We start from the raw sequence: 12,446 nt of genomic DNA, 5'->3' as shown, positions 1-12,446 counted from the left end.
ATAATAATTATAGCGCAATTGATTGATTAAGAATAAATAAGCAAGTAAAGAATAATAAATTGAAAATAATATTTTTTCTCAAAACCCTCACCATGTACTCCGTTGGAAAAATTTCCCTTTTAAAACATTTTCGCAAAACCTGTTATTTGTATTCCCCGAAAACCAAGGAAACAATTAGTTAACTAAATATCAAATAAAATATAATAGATCAAGGATCCAAAATTTATAATGAAAATAAAATAGAAATAGAATAAAAATAATTTCGTAACAATTACTAAATGATTAATAAATGTCATAAACAAATAATACAAAAATATTAATGAAACTTACATTAAGGCAACTCAGGAAATAATAAAATAATTAGAATGAATCAATTAATTGAACAATTAAATAAATAAATAATTAAATCAAATTAAAACCTCAATTTAAAGTGAATGGTAAGAACATAGTAAAATCGCTTTAAAATCAGCAAATCAATATAAATAGTAAAATAAATCATTTAATTAATAAAATAAATACTTAAATCAATTTAATCATCTATTTGAAGTAAAAGATAAAACTATAAAAGAATTTATTTAAAAACACCAATCCATTTAAATAGTAAAATAATCAAGGTAAAATGCATTTTAGAAACATTGATTAAATAAATTATAAAAAAATTCCATTAGATACATTTTTATTTTAAATACTCTTTAAAAACATTATTATTTGGAAATAATATCGAAAGGTACTTGACGCACCACACTATATACCAGTGATGTCCCACGATACCCAGCGTCCCGAGCACCGTGTAATGGGAGGTAAAAGAGAGAAACTTGCATACGGTCGCTTCGGCGTCCCGACAGCGCCGCTGCTTAAACCGTCATCCCGGCCATGGAGGGGGGCGTTTATGGCCAATATCAAACTTGCCTACCTTCAGTCCAATGGCAACTCACGGGAGACATTATAACTTGCGCGCTCATCCACATATACAGTACAGAACACCAGTACTGTATGAATGCGTCTAAAACAAATAACCAAATTTTATTATAAAAAAAAAATAATACGTAATTTTTCCAAAATTCACCGTGGGAATTATACCACTTTTCAAATGAACATCCCACATTTTTTTCTTTAGTATCACCAGCATGAATATTTTTGAAACATAATTCTTTAAAACAATATTTTTCTCCAATCCTCAAAATCCATTTAAATCAACAAATCCTTAAAACCACATAAATTTCATCTATAATTAATTCATATAATTGTGCACAATAATTGAATAATAACCATAGCAATAATTAAAATAAATCAAACCACAATTTCTTTAAATTCCCAAATATATTCTTTTGGCACCAAAATATATATTAAAAACATTACAAATTAGCAATACAATTTATATGGAAGTTCTCTTAATATCAAACACATAAAACATATTTATCAAATATTTAATTATGAAATATTCCGACAATGAAATTTGATAATAATTATCAAAATCTCAAATTTCTTAAAACCAAAATATTTTATAATGCACAAATATTTAATTCCATTCAATTTTGGCATCGAATTTCCAAATATAAATTTACTAAATATGTAACACATCAAACATATTTTTCAAATAACCAATTAACACAAAATATATATATTTTAACATCCCAAAATAATTTTGAAGGTGGATCACTCACCTCGAGCACGTAATTAACCCAAGATCTTCCATGGGATCAATTCCACGACGCACACGTGCTCCTAGAACAACAACATTACATATCTCAAATAAATTAATATTTTATTCGGATAAATAATATCCAGTACCCGAGGGGTTTAACACAAACGTTAACCATAATTCACGAGTAATATACCGAATTGAAGTTTGTGGAACGAGGATCACGGATTGAGGCTTACCTCCCGGAGATCGGACCCGTGGTGGTCGGAAAGCTCACGGATTTTAAGCCTTCAATTCTCACAATCCGTCGCGAATTGAGGAAAGTGGACACCGGATTTGGGTTCAAAGGGTCAGAATTAGTGGGAAAGGAGGGGCAGTGCAACTGGAAACTCGCAGAAAAGTCAATTTCTAGGCGAGCTGCCGTGGTCACAGGAATCCGCCACCGCCGGTGGCGCGTTCGGTGGCCACTGGCTGTGATTTTTGGTGGGAAGGTAGATCTGTTGATGGGTAACTCAACGGGACCAGCGGTAAGGCAAACGGAGGTCGGAACAGGGAGAAATCTAGGTTTGAAGTGATCGGCACCGTCACCAGAAAAAGCCTCTATCCGGGCGCGTCGGCCGTCGGTTGGCCGTGATTTTTGGCTGGCCGGCAGGTTTTCAAGTGGGCTTCAAGGTGAGGTGGCGCATGTACTGTTTCGATGGCTGGAAATGGGTGAACGGTGGTGGCCTGTTGGTTTCTCTCTCTAGCTCTCTCTTTCTCTCTCTTTCCTCCCTTCTTTCTCTCTCCTCTTCTCGGCTCTCGTGTTTTGCCAAAATAAAAGCCACCCGTGGGTGACACTGTTCACTCACGGGATTGGCTGAAATTGTGACATGTGGCAGACACTGTTCACATATTAAAAATAATATTAAAATATTACGGTATTCGAAAAATTTTTCATGTTCATAACTTTTTAACCAGATGTCCAAATCGGACGTGTTGCTAGTCTATGAACTCGTATCGATGAGTACTTTACAACCATGCATGAGTCAAAACTCAACTTTGCACGAATAAAAAGTCAACTCCAACACCCCTTGGACAGTTTGGACCTCAACTTGTTTTGCTCATAACTTTCAAACCGTAGCTCTGTTTTTGACGTGCTACTAGTCTATGGACTCATGAAAATGTGTACTTCGTAACGGTACCTCAATCAATGTGAGATTCCATCGGAAGCAAAAAGTCAACATTTGACCCCTTCTCAGTCAACGACGGTTAAACCCGGTCAACTTTGGTCAAATTTGAGAAATTTTCGGTGTACTTTGGGATGGGGTGTTACAATGGAACCTATGAGAAGGGATATAGGATATTTGATCCTATATCTAAAAGATTGATTCTGTCAAGGGATGTTGTGTTTGATGAAGAAAATTCATGGGATTGGAAGAAAGATGAGAGAAATGTTGGAGAAAGGTTAATTTCAGTAACCAAGGATGGTTGTAAAGCCTCAAAAGAAGTGAACTCAGCATTCAAAAATGCTTATCTACACCAGGAAAATCAGCACAAAATGTGCATAATTCAAGAGAAACTACAAGCAGCAGCAGAAACATTTCGAGTACACCTAGGAGCATTGGCATGGATTCTACACACACTGAAACTAGTGGAATGCATGCTGAATTTGATCATACACCAGTAAAATGGAGGAGTTTGACTGATATTCTAGCAAAATGCAACAATTGCATCATTGAAACTGAAGACTACAATGAGGCAGCACAAGATCAGTCCTGGATCAATGCAATGACAGATGAGTTGAAAATGATTGAGAAAAATAAAACTTGGGAGTTGGTGAGTAGACCAGCAAATAAGCCTGTAATTGGTGTCAAATGGGTATACAAGATAAAACTCAATCTCGATGGCTCAATTTAGAAGAATAAAGCAAGGTTAGTGGCTAAAGGGTATGCACAGAAACTAGGAGTGGACTTTAATGAAACTTTTGCCCCTGTTGTAAGACTTGAAACTATTAGGACCTTGATTGCTCTAGCAGCTCACAAAAGCTGGAAATTATACCAGCTTGATGTTAAATCAGCCTTTTTTAAATAGTGTGCTACAAGAGGAGGTCTATGTAGAACAACCATATGGTTTTGTCATTAAAGGGCATGAGGATAAAGTATATAAACTACACAAGGCATTATATGGATTGAAATAGGCCCCTTGAGCCTGATATAGTGAGATAGATGCATATTTCAGTGAGGGTGGTTTTCAAAAGAGTCAAAGTGAGGCCACATTTTATACAAAAAACAGGGGAGAAAAAGGAATACTCATTGCAGCCATATATGTTGATGACATAGTGTATACAGGAAATGATGATGAAATGTTGCATTGGTTTAAGGAAGATATGATGAAAAGGTATAAAATGACAGATTTGGGATTGCTACATCATTTCCTTAGAATGGGAGTAATACAAACAAGTTCCAGCATTTTCGTGCACCAGAAGAAATATACTTCTACATTGCTGAACAAGTTTGGTTTAACCGATTGCAATCCAGTTCTCACACCATTAGTTGCAAATGAGAAACTCAACAAAGAAGATGGAAGTGGAGCTGCAGATGAGGAGATGTATCGAAAGATAGTGGGAAGTGTTCTATATCTGATAGCTACAAGATCAGATATCATGTTTGTTGCAAGTCTACTGGCAAGGTTCATGCACTGTCCCACAAAGAAGCATCTTGGTATAGCCAAAAGAGTATTAAGGTATGTAACAGCCCAGTACCACCCGCATCAAGATATTGTCCTCTTTGGCCCAGGGTTCACTCCCTCTCTCCCCCCTTGGCCTCAAGGTTTTGTCAAAACTCGTCTTAATGGTTAGAGATCTCACCTCTTTAACCTGCCAGTCCCACTGGCCCGGGCCTCCCAGGCCCAATTGAGATATTGTCCGCTTTGGGGTATTCTAGGCCGTAGCCCCCTTCACGGTTTTACTTTCCCTCCCAAGAATGCGTCTTGAAGGGAGAGGTATCCACAACCTTATAAACACCGCTTCTTGCCCCTCTCCAACCGATGTGGGATGTTACAATTAAGGTATGTCAAAGGTACCTTAGACTATGTGTAACACCCCGTCCCAAATTGCACCGGAATCCGTGCACGTTGACCGAGGTTGACCGTTGACCATTGACCGAAGGGGGTCAAAAGTTGACTTTTTGACTCGGTGGGAATTTCGAGTTGACCAGGGTACCGTGGTGAAGTGCACGATGCCACGAGTTCGTAGACTGGTAGCACGTAAAAAACGGAGCTACGGTTTGAAAGTTATGGACGAAACAAGTTGCAGTCCAAACTGTCCAGGGGGTGCCGGAGTTGACTTTTTGTTTATGGGGAAATGAGCTTTGACTCGTGCATGGTTGTGAAGTGCTCGTCGATACGAGTTCACAGACTAGCGGCACGCTCAAAACGGACATCCGGTTAAAAAGTTATGGACGTTTGAAGTTTACCGGATACCGTATTATTTTAATGTTTTTGGGTTGGGGAACAGTGAAATGCCACATGTCAGCTTCTGATTGGTCCATGTGGCATGAACAGTGTCACACAGGGGTTTTTATTTGTTAAAACTCTCGGGGAAGAGAGAGAAAGAGAGAGAGAGAGTCGCCGGCCACCGGAGATTTTCAAACTTTCCGGCCGAGTTACTGTACACGCACCGGCCAGCAAGCTTGCCCTCCTCATTTCCGGCAAAACCTCCAAATTTCACGGCGAATGGCCGCCGGACGCGCCCGGATCAGACCTCCGAAGATCGGCGGCGAGTTTTACCCCTCCACCACCTGCCACCGCAAATCGACCCACTTCCGGCCATTTTTCGGCCACACGCGCCATACACCCATCATCCTCTCCTCAAGTCCGGCCGACCCACCAAAAATCACGGCCATCGGACCACCGATGCGCCGGGATCGGAGCGTTTTCCGGCGAGGGGCCGGAAATCTTCAAACGGTGATTTCTCCGCCGTCCGACCTCCGTTTTGATCACCGCCGGTCCCGTTGGGTTGCTCTCCTCAAGATCTACAAGTCTGCAAAATTTCACGACCAACGGCCACCGCACGCGCCCCTGCCGGCGACCGCGGCGGCTCACCGGAAATTACTGTTCCGGCGAGTACTCGAAATTCCGGCCAGCTCCAGTCCGCAGTGTCCGATCACCGGAAAGTAAGACCGAATCCGTGATCCTCATCACGCGAGCTTCGATTCGGTATATAACTCGTAACCCTTAGATATCGTTTGGTGTTCGCTCCCCGGGTATCCATTTGGGAATTACCCGAATAAAATATTAATATTTTTGGTTTGTGCACTGTGGTTGTTTAGGTGCACGCGCGAGTAGTGGAGTTGATCCCGAGGAGGATCTTAGTTGATTTGCATGCTCCAGGTGAGTGACCCACCTTCAAAAATTATTTTGGGCAATTAATTATATTTAATTGGTATTTAATTTGGTATTTAAATTATGCTCATGTGGTGTGGTTTATTTATGAATTATATTGTGGTTTAATTTATTATGCATGAGCAAGGTGTATTTTGGTAGTATTTGTACGCGGTTTTAAATTTGATTTTCCGGGCATAATTGGGTTAAATATTTTACGAAAATATTGGTTTGAATTTTATAAATTATGCCCGCTGTATTTTTATGGTTTCATCTCGTACTTCGAGAAAATTGTGGTTTGTTGGTTATCAATGTTTCGTACCGGGTTATTAAATTAAAATATGTGGGATGGTGTTTTGTGAAAATTTGGTATACTTCCCACGGTGGTTTTTGGAAAAACGGTACGGTTGGTTATTAATGTTTATTTTTAGACGCACTCATACAATATTGGTGTTCTGGTGTATGGTGTATTGACACGTGGTAGCACGCGGTTATTATGTGGTTTAGCGTGCGGTTATTACTTCACCCGTGAGTTGCCATTGGACCGTGGGCAGGCAAGGTTATTGTTGTGCACAGCCGCCCCCCTCCTTGGCCGGGTTGATGGTTTTAGCAGCGGTACTGTCCGGACGCCGAAGTGACCGTTGCAGGTTTCTCTCTTTAACCCCCCCGCCAGTCGGTGCTCAGGACGCTGGGTATCGGAGGGCATCACCGGTATATGATGTGGTGCGTCGGTGTAAATTGCAAATAATATTTTAAACCCCAAAGGTGTTCTAAAATTATTTACTAATTTATTACATTTTATTTATATTTGGGGTATTTATTTGTTTGTTTGTTGTTATTAAATTATTTGATGTCTTGGTTTTCAGGGAGTACGTACATCGGGTTTGGTAAAAATGTTTTAAAAGGGGAACTTTTCCAACTGAGAGAATTGTAAGGGTTTTGAGAGAAATTATTATTTTCCAATTAATTATTATCTATCTACTGTATTACCGTGGTATTATATTGTATAGTAGATAGGGTCACTCACTGAGATGATTAGCATCTCACACTCTTAAATTTCGTTCCCCTAGGTCCAGGTTGGAGACGTTGATTGTCCGGGCGAGCCCAACGTATCAGTTCGTTGCCGAAGGTTCAAGAAGTTTTTCTTCCCTTTTCTCCTCTCTATCATGTATTATTTCCGTATCTGTCATTTTATAAATTCCGCATGTAACTGTAAAATGCTCTGTATACTGTATTGGACGTGTGGTTGTTATTTATGCACTGGGTTGCTGCTGTTTTTATTTGAAGTGCTGCAATTTGTGGAATCAATTTGTAATTTGTGGGAGGAATAAGGGGATGTTTTTAGAAGTGTGTTTCCAGTGCAGGTAATTTGTGGTAAGTAAATCCCTTAGGGGAGGCTCTGTCGGATTTTCCGTTGGAGGGTCCGGTAGGGTTTCCCTGGGATCAGGCCTGTCTAGGGTTCCGGGGAAGGAGTTCTGGATGGGTCCTGACACTATGTAATAGAATATGGCAAGGGAAAACAAATTGTTCTGGTGGGATATTATGATAGTGATTGGAGTGGTTCTGTGGATGATATGAAAAGCATATCTGGATATGCTTTTAGTTTTGGAAATGGAGTGTTTTCATGGGCCTCAATTAAACAAAATTGTGTAGCACTTTCTATAGCCGAGGCAGAATATATAAGTGCCTCAGAAGCAACTGCACAGGCAATTTGGCTTCGGTTTATGTTGGAAGATTTTGGTGAAATGCAAGTGGAAGCTACACCTCTATACTGTGATAATACCTCAGCCATTGCCATCACTAGGAATCCAGTCTTCCACCAGAAAACCAAGCACATTGACAGGAGGTACCACTTCATCAAAGAGGCCTTGCAAGATGGAATTGTAGACTTGTCATATTGTGCTTCCAAAGAACAAATTGCAGATATATTTACCAAGTCTTTACCAAGAGAAAGGTTCAATTATTTGAGGGAAAAGCTTGGAGTTGTTTCATGTAACACCCCGTCCCGAACCATGTCGGAATTTTTGCACGTTGACCGAGGTTGACTGTTGACTTTGACCGTTGACCGTTGATCAAGGGATCAAAAGTTGACTTTTTGTTTCAGTTGGAATTCTAGGTTGACTGAGATACCATTATGAAGTACACATTGGCACGAGTTCATAGACTAGTAGCACGTTGAAAATGGAGTTACGGTTTGAAAGTTATGGGCAAAACAAGTCGAGATTCAAACTGTCCAAAAGGTGCTGGGAGTTGACTTTTTATGGTTGTAGAATTTTGCTTTGACTTTGGTATGGTTGTAAAGTGCTCGTCTATACGAGTTCACAGACTAGTGGCACGCCTAATTTGGACATACGGTTAAAAAGGTATGGACGGGTGAAGTTTGCCGGATACCGTAATATTTTAATGTTTTTGAATTGATGAACAGTGAAATGCCACTTGTCGTCACCTGATTGGTCCACGTGGATGAACAGTGTCACCATGGTGGCTTTTATTTGGCAAAAACACCAGGGAAGAGAGAGAAAGAGAGAGAGGAGAGAGAGAGAGGGAGAGAGAGAAACGACCGGCCACCACCGGTTGGCCACCGTCCGGCCACCGGAGGGCTACACACCCCGGCCAGATGGGACCCCCTCCCCATTTTTGGCCAAACCCCAGAATCTCACGACCGCCGGCCGCCGGATGCGCTCGGATCGAGGCGGCGAAGCTCGGCGGTGATTTTTCCCCTCCACTGCCGGCCACCGTCGTTTGACCCCTTTCCGGCCATTTTCAAGCCATACGCTCCAGCCACCCCTCACCACCTCCTCATGTTCTGCCAGCCCACCAAATTTCATGGCCACTGGACCTCCGACGGGCCGAGATCGGAGCGTTTTCCGGCGAGGCGCCAAAAATCTTCAAATCCCGATTTCTCCGTCGTCCGGCCTCCGTTTGCCTCACCGCCGGTCCCATTAGAATCCTCTCCCCTCGATCTACAAAACCACCAAAAATCTCAGCCAACGGCCACCGTACGCGCCGCCGCCGGTGACGGTTGCCGGTGACCGCCGTGGCTCGCCGGAAGTCACTGTTTCGGCGAGTACCCAGTTGCACCGCCGGTCCCTCTCCACTAATTCCAACCTCCTGAATCCAAATCCGGGGTCCTTTTCCGCCAGTTCACGACGGATTGAGAGAATCGAAGAGTTGAATCCCGAAAGCTTTCCAGCGATATTCCGGCCACCACCGGTCCGATCTCCGGGAAGTAAGACCGGATTTGTAATCCTCGTCCCTCAAGCATCGATTCGGTATATTACTTGTCAATTTTGGTTAACGTTTGTGTATAACCCCCCGGGTGCCGTGTAACACCCCGTCCCGAACCATGTCGGAATTTTTGCACGTTGATCGAGGTTGACTGTTGACTGTTGACTTTGACCGTTGATCAAGGGGTCAAAAGTTGACTTTTTGACCTGGTTGGAATTCTAGGTTGACTGAGATACCGTTACGAAGTACACGTTGGCACGAGTTCGTAGACTAGTAGCACGTTGAAAACGGAACTACGGTTTGAAAGTTATGAACAAAACAAGTTGAGGTCCAAACTGTCCAAGGGGTGCCGGAGTTGACTTTTTATTCATGCAAGGTTGAGCTTTGACTCATGCATGGTTGTGAAGTGCTTGTCGATACGAGTCCGTAGACTAGCGGCACGTCCGATTTGGACATGTGGTTTGAAAGTTATGGACCTATAAAGTTTTTCAAATACTGTATTATTTTAATATTATTTTTGAACGTGTAACGATGTGCCACGTGTGAAAGTTATGGACCTATATTATTTTTGAACGTGTAATATTATTTTAATACTATATCATATTATTTTATTATTATTCTAAAGAATAATATTATTATTAATATTATTTAATTATTTTTATTTTATTTTATTATTTTTTTCATTTTCTGTTACTTTTTCTTTTCTTCTCCCCACGTGGGAAAAAGGCCACGGGGGCCATCTCTCTTCTTCTTCCTCCTTCTTCTTCCTTCTCCTTCATTTTCTCCCACCGGCCGTCTCTCTCTCTCTCCTGTGTTTATCTTTTCCGGCCACCCATAAGCTACACGCGCCGGCCACCGTCCAAGCCCACACGCCGGCGAGCTCACCAGCCAAATTTGGCTGCCGGCCGGCCGGCGACGCGCCCAGATCGGGCCGGCGAAGTCGCGGCGGTGGGTTGAAATTTTTCCAGCGACTCTCGCCGTTTCCGGCCAGTTCAGTCCAAATTGCCATCCCTCTCCCCCTATTTTGGGTCCTCTGAGTCCAAATATGGCCTCCAATTTCCAAAATTCGAAGTGGTTTATGAGATGCGAAGGAATCAAAACCGGCCGAAGCTTTCCGGCCAAATTCCGGCCACCTCTGGTGGAATTGGGGTCGATGGAGACCGGATTTGTAATCCTCGTCGCTCAAGCTTCGATTCGGTATATTATTCGACTATTTTGGATAACGTTTGTATTTGACTCCCCGGGTACGGGGTATTATTTACCCGAATAAAATATTATTTTATTTGACTGTGTGTGAATTGTGTTCTAGGAGCACGGGTGAGTCGTGGAATTGATCCCATAGTGGATCGTGGTTTAATTGCGTGCTCCAGGTGAGTGACCCACCTTCAATTTAATTTCGAAAATTAAATTGGTGAATATTATGTGTGATTTGAATATTTGAAAATTATATTCTATGTGTCAAATATTCAATTGATTTATTGTGGAAATTATTGGTGGATTTATTTTGATTAAAGAAAATATGCATTATATAAATTTATGCCATGTGAAAATTATTTTATGGTCTTGAGAATTTTGAAATTCTTGTGGTTTTAACATTATTTTGGGCATGATTTGATTTTCAAATATTTCAAGGAAAATATTTGTTTATGTTGGTGACTTCAATTTTTATAAAGTATGCCCATGGAATATTATTTGATTTAATTATTATATTTCAAGAATTATTTATGCTATTGGGAAAATGTGAATATTTAAATTGGTGGATTTGGGAGTTGGTGGATTTGAAAATCATGGAATTTATGATGTTGATTATAAAGAAATTGTGGAGAATTTCCAGGTTCAATTGGATGGAATAAACCCGCTATGTTTATGCAAAATTTGAGATTTTGAGATATAAAATAAATATGTGGATTTTACGATTTTTAGATGCACCGTGCACGTACTGGTGTTATGTTTATATGTGATATGGTTAGTGTGCACACGGATGTGATTAGCGCGCAGGTGATTTTATGAGGTTGTCCTGTGGTTGCCATCGGATGAGGGTAGGCCACCCCTCCATGGCCGGGACACCAGTTAGCAGCGGCGCAGTGGGACGCCACGCGACCGTATGCCGATTTCTTTCTATAACCTCCTGTGTGGCGGTACCTTGGGACGCTGGATACTGTTGGCGCCATTGGTATATAGTGGATGCATCAAGTGATTTTCAGAATTGGGATTTTAAAATAAATATTTTGAAACTGTATTGGAATTAAAAATATAATTATTACTGTTTCTGGTATTTATTTGATGTCTTGGTTTTCGGAGAATACGAACAAAGGGTTTTGTGAAAAGGTTTTAAAAGGGGAACTTTTTCAACTGAGAGAATTGTAAGAGTTTTAAGAGAAATTATTATTTCCAAGTAATTATTATTTATCTACATTATTACCGTGATATTATATTGTATAGTAGATAGGGTCACTCATTGAGATAATTAGCATCTCATATTTTCAAATTCCGTTCCTCTAGGTACCAGGTTGTCGGTGTTCATCCGGAGCGGACTTGATCTTTATCACTGTCTTAATTCGTGAAGTACCTTGATCTTCTGTTATTACAGTTGTAATACTTCTTTCACTCTTGTTGTATTCTATACTTAGTAGTACTTTATGAAGCTCTGTATACTGTATGGGACACTTATGTATTTATTATGCACTGGATTACTATTATTTTTTTTTTTTTGGAGTGCTGAAATTTGTGGAATTAACTTGTAGTATTGTGGGAGGAATAAGGGGACGTTATAGAAGTGTGTTTTCAGTGCAGGAATTTGTGGTAAGTCCATCCCTTAGGGGAGGTTCTGCCGGATTTTCCATAGAAGGGTCCGGTAGGGTTTCCCTGGGATCAGGGCTTGTTTAGGGTTCTGGTGAGGAATTTTGGACGGGTCCTGACATACCGGGTATTATTTATCCGAATAAAATATTAATTTATTTGACTGTGTGTGAATTGTGTTCTAGGAGCACGGGTGAGTCATGGAATTGATCCCTGGTGGATCTTGGATTAATTGCGTGCTCTAGGTGAGTGACCCACCTTGAAAAATATTTTGGGCAATTAATTATATTTATGTGGTGTTAAATTGATATCTAAAATTTGTGCTCATGTGGTGGAATTTAAATATAATCGGGAAAAATATTATTTTATATATATATATTTACCCATTGGTGCTAAACAGAAATTTGGGGTCATTAAA

The 12,446-nt window shown here is 40.8% G+C and overlaps 1 long non-coding RNA gene across 1 annotated transcript in view; it reads left to right on the top strand.

Moving 5' to 3' along the window:
• LOC132803461 (uncharacterized) overlaps window positions 1-7,245 on the top strand; it is a 466,094-nt gene extending 458,849 nt beyond the window's left edge. The window contains exon 4 of the long non-coding RNA XR_009638727.1: window positions 7,131-7,245. This is a non-coding gene — a long non-coding RNA (uncharacterized LOC132803461). The remainder of the gene's footprint in view (window positions 1-7,130) is intronic.
• Window positions 7,246-12,446: the final 5,201 nt, after the last annotated feature.

The sequence above is a fragment of the Ziziphus jujuba genome, chromosome 4 (assembly GCF_031755915.1).
Source record: "Ziziphus jujuba cultivar Dongzao chromosome 4, ASM3175591v1".
Lineage (NCBI taxonomy): Eukaryota > Viridiplantae > Streptophyta > Magnoliopsida > Rosales > Rhamnaceae > Ziziphus > Ziziphus jujuba.
Note: the sequence above shows the minus strand (reverse complement) of the source record. Positions and strands in the feature narration are given on the sequence as shown.